The following is a 4,216-nucleotide window of genomic DNA, read 5'->3' on the forward strand; positions in this document are numbered from 1 at the left end:
TAGGAGAACCTATGATGGATAGCGGAGGTGGAGAACCTATGATGAAGGATAGTGGTGTAGGAGAACCTATCATGGTTAGCGGTGGTGGAGGAGAACCTATGATGGTTAGCGGTGTAGGAGAACCTATGATGAAGGTTAGCGGTGGAGGAGAACCTCAGATGGATAGCGGTGGAGGAGAACCTATGATGAAGGTTAGCGGAGGAGGAGAACCTATGATGGATAGCGGTGTAGGAGAACCTATGATGGATAGCGGAGGTGGAGAACCTATGATGAAGGATAGTGGTGTAGGAGAACCTATCATGGTTAGCGGTGGTGGAGGAGAACCTATGATGGTTAGCGGTGTAGGAGAACCTATGATGAAGGTTAGCGGTGGAGGAGAACCTCAGATGGATAGCGGTGGTGGAGAAGCTATGATGAAGGATAGCGGTGGTGGAGAACCTATGATGGTTAGCGGTGGAGGAGAACCTATGATGAAGGATAGTGGTGGAGGAGAACCTATGATGAAGGATAGTGGTGGCGGAGAACCTATTATGAAGGATAGCGGAGGTGGAGAAGCTATGATGAAGGATAGCGGAGGTGGAGAACTATGATGAAGGATAGCGGAGGTGGAGAAGCTATGATGAAGGATAGCGGAGGTGGAGAAGCTATGATGAAGGATAGCGGAGGTGGAGAAGCTATGATGAAGGATAGCGGAGGTGGAGAAGCTATGATGAAGGATAGCGGAGGTGGAGAAGCAATGATGAAGGATAGCGGAGGTGGAGAACCTATGATGAAGGATAGTGGTGGTGGTGGAGAAGCTATGAGGGATAGCGGAGGTGGAGAAGCTATGATGAAGGATAGCGGAGGTGGAGAACCTATGATGGATAGCGGTGGTGGAGGAGAACCTATGATGGATAGCGGTGGTGTAGGAGAACCTATGATGGATAGCGGAGGTGGAGAAGCTATGATGAAGGATAGCGGTGGTGGAGAACCTATGATGGATAGTGGAGGTGGAGAAGCTATGATGAAGGATAGCGGAGGTGGAGAACCTATGAAGGTTAGCGGTGGAGGAGAACCTATGATGGATAGCGGAAGTGGAGAACCTATGATGGTTAGCGGTGGAGGAGAACCTATGAAGGTTAGCGGTGGAGGAGAACCTTTGATGGTTAGCGGTGGTGGAGAACCTATGATGGATAGTGGAGGTGGAGAAGCTATGATGAAGGATAGCGGTGGAGGAGAACCTATGAAGGTTAGCGGTGGAGGAGAACCTATGATGGATAGCGGAAGTGGAGAACCTATGATGGTTAGCGGTGGAGGAGAACCTATGAAGGTTAGCGGTGGAGGAGAACCTTTGATGGTTAGCAGAGGTGGAGAACCTATGATGAAGGATAGCGGAGGTGGAGAAGCTATGATGAAGGATAGCGGTGGTGGAGAACCTATGATGAAGGATAGCGGAGGTGGAGAACCTATGATGGTTAGCGGTGGTGGAGGAGAACCTATGTTGGATAGCGGTGGTGTAGGAGAACCTATGATGGATAGCTGAGGTGGAGAAGCTATGATGGTTAGCTGTGGTGGAGGAGAACCTATGATGAAGGATAGCGGAGGTGGAGAACCTATGATGAAGGATAGCGGAGGTGGATGAGAACCTATGATGAAGGATAGCGGTGGTGGAGAAGCTATGATGAAGGATAGCGGTGGTGGAGAAGCTATGATGAAGGATAGCGGTGGTGGTGGAGAAGCTATGATGAAGGATAGCGGAGGTGGAGAAGCTATGATGAAGGTTAGCGGTGGAGGAGAACCTATGATGGATAGCGGAAGTGGAGTACCTATGATGGTTAGCGGTGGTGGAGGAGAACCTATGATGGATAGCGGTGTAGGAGAACCTATGATGGATAGCGGAGGTGGAGAACCTATGATGAAGGATAGTGGTGTAGGAGAACCTATCATGGTTAGCGGTGGTGGAGGAGAACCTATGATGGTTAGCGGTGTAGGAGAACCTATGATGAAGGTTAGCGGTGGAGGAGAACCTCAGATGGATAGCGGTGGAGGAGAACCTATGATGAAGGTTAGCGGAGGAGGAGAACCTATGATGGATAGCGGTGTAGGAGAACCTATGATGGATAGCGGAGGTGGAGAACCTATGATGAAGGATAGTGGTGTAGGAGAACCTATCATGGTTAGCGGTGGTGGAGGAGAACCTATGATGGTTAGCGGTGTAGGAGAACCTATGATGAAGGTTAGCGGTGGAGGAGAACCTCAGATGGATAGCGGTGGTGGAGAAGCTATGATGAAGGATAGCGGTGGTGGAGAACCTATGATGGTTAGCGGTGGAGGAGAACCTATGATGAAGGATAGTGGTGGAGGAGAACCTATGATGAAGGATAGTGGTGGCGGAGAACCTATTATGAAGGATAGCGGAGGTGGAGAAGCTATGATGAAGGATAGCGGAGGTGGAGAACTATGATGAAGGATAGCGGAGGTGGAGAAGCTATGATGAAGGATAGCGGAGGTGGAGAAGCTATGATGAAGGATAGCGGAGGTGGAGAAGCTATGATGAAGGATAGCGGAGGTGGAGAAGCTATGATGAAGGATAGCGGAGGTGGAGAAGCAATTATGAAGGATAGCGGAGGTGGAGAACCTATGATGAAGGATAGTGGTGGTGGTGGAGAAGCTATGAGGGATAGCGGAGGTGGAGAAGCTATGATGAAGGATAGCGGAGGTGGAGAACCTATGATGGATAGCGGTGGTGGAGGAGAACCTATGATGGATAGCGGTGGTGTAGGAGAACCTATGATGGATAGCGGAGGTGGAGAAGCTATGATGAAGGATAGCGGTGGTGGAGAACCTATGATGGATAGTGGAGGTGGAGAAGCTATGATGAAGGATAGCGGAGGTGGAGAACCTATGAAGGTTAGCGGTGGAGGAGAACCTATGATGGATAGCGGAAGTGGAGAACCTATGATGGTTAGCGGTGGAGGAGAACCTATGAAGGTTAGCGGTGGAGGAGAACCTTTGATGGTTAGCGGTGGTGGAGAACCTATGATGGATAGTGGAGGTGGAGAAGCTATGATGAAGGATAGCGGTGGAGGAGAACCTATGAAGGTTAGCGGTGGAGGAGAACCTATGATGGATAGCGGAAGTGGAGAACCTATGATGGTTAGCGGTGGAGGAGAACCTATGAAGGTTAGCGGTGGAGGAGAACCTTTGATGGTTAGCAGAGGTGGAGAACCTATGATGAAGGATAGCGGAGGTGGAGAAGCTATGATGAAGGATAGCGGTGGTGGAGAACCTATGATGAAGGATAGCGGAGGTGGAGAACCTATGATGGTTAGCGGTGGTGGAGGAGAACCTATGTTGGATAGCGGTGGTGTAGGAGAACCTATGATGGATAGCGGAGGTGGAGAAGCTATGATGGTTAGCTGTGGTGGAGGAGAACCTATGATGAAGGATAGCGGAGGTGGAGAACCTATGATGAAGGATAGCGGAGGTGGATGAGAACCTATGATGAAGGATAGCGGTGGTGGAGAAGCTATGATGAAGGATAGCGGTGGTGGAGAAGCTATGATGAAGGATAGCGGTGGTGGTGGAGAAGCTATGATGAAGGATAGCGGAGGTGGAGAAGCTATGATGAAGGATAGCGGTGGTGGAGAACCTATGATGAAGGATAGCGGAGGTGGAGAAGCTATGATGAAGGATAGCGGTGGTGGAGGAGAAGCTATGATGAAGGATAGCGGTGGTGGAGAACCTATGATGAAGGATAGCGGAGGTGGAGAAGCTATGATGACGGATAGCAGAGGTGGAGAAGCTATGATGAAGGATAGCGGTGGTGGAGAACCTATGATGAAGGATAGCGGAGGTGGAGAAGCTATGATGAAGGATAGCGGTGGTGGAGAAGCTATGATGAAGGATAGCGGAGGTGGAGAAGCTATGATGAAGGATAGCGGTGGTGGAGAACCTATGATGAAGGATAGCGGAGGTGGAGAACCTATGATGAAGGATAGCGGAGGTGGAGAAGCTATGATGAAGGATAGCGGTGGTGGAGGAGAAGCTATGATGAAGGATAGCGGTGGTGGAGAACCTATGATGAAGGATAGCGGTGGTGGAGAACCTATGATGAAGGATAGTGGAGGTGGAGAACCTATGATGAAGGATAGCGGTGGTGGAGAACCTATGATGAAGGATAGCGGAGGTGGAGAAGCTATGATGAAGGATAGCGGTGGTGGAGAACCTATGATGA

Source organism: Pelophylax lessonae, assembly GCF_965119305.1.
Source record: "Pelophylax lessonae genome assembly, chromosome: 7".
Taxonomy (NCBI): Eukaryota; Metazoa; Chordata; class Amphibia; order Anura; family Ranidae; genus Pelophylax; species Pelophylax lessonae.